Raw genomic sequence first — 592 nt, forward strand, 5'->3', positions numbered from 1 at the left:
TCTGATTCTGAGTAACGCTGTCCCGCAAAGGCAGCTGGAGCAGTCATGTATCAGAAAATAGTCGGCTATCACTATCACTTCAGATGTTAAAGATGAACCTTATTCTTTTTCCATGCGCCTTAGAAGATGGAAAATTCTGTTACAAGCACACCGCACAGTGTTGTCGGGCGGCTTTTCTTTTCAAGTGCATGGTACTGGCCACACACGCCTAAACAAAGAAATAACTAAAATAGCAGTAAGCTCCTTTTTAGTTTATAAAGAACAACATGGCTATTTCAATACCGGGTGCTGGGAAAATACAAAATAATAACAATGTTGAAACAAAGTGTCAGGTTGTTTTATTACCAACTTGTGTTCAGGGAAGCGCTTTACTAATCACTAAGTTTACTTACTGATGGGCTGAACACATAGGGCCTACTGGAGAATGTGAATAAACTCTTGCCAAACAGTAACCAGAAATGTTTCGTCAAAGATGTGAAGAAACAAATTCACTGACAAAAATAAGAAGATGTCAAAAAGTACGACCCTAAATCGTTTATAATGAATGCCCTGATAATGCCCAACTGTATTATAAACATTATTATTATTGTTA

This window comes from Aplysia californica, unplaced genomic scaffold (genome assembly GCF_000002075.1).
Source record: "Aplysia californica isolate F4 #8 unplaced genomic scaffold, AplCal3.0 scaffold00090, whole genome shotgun sequence".
In the NCBI taxonomy this organism is placed as follows: Eukaryota; Metazoa; Mollusca; class Gastropoda; order Aplysiida; family Aplysiidae; genus Aplysia; species Aplysia californica.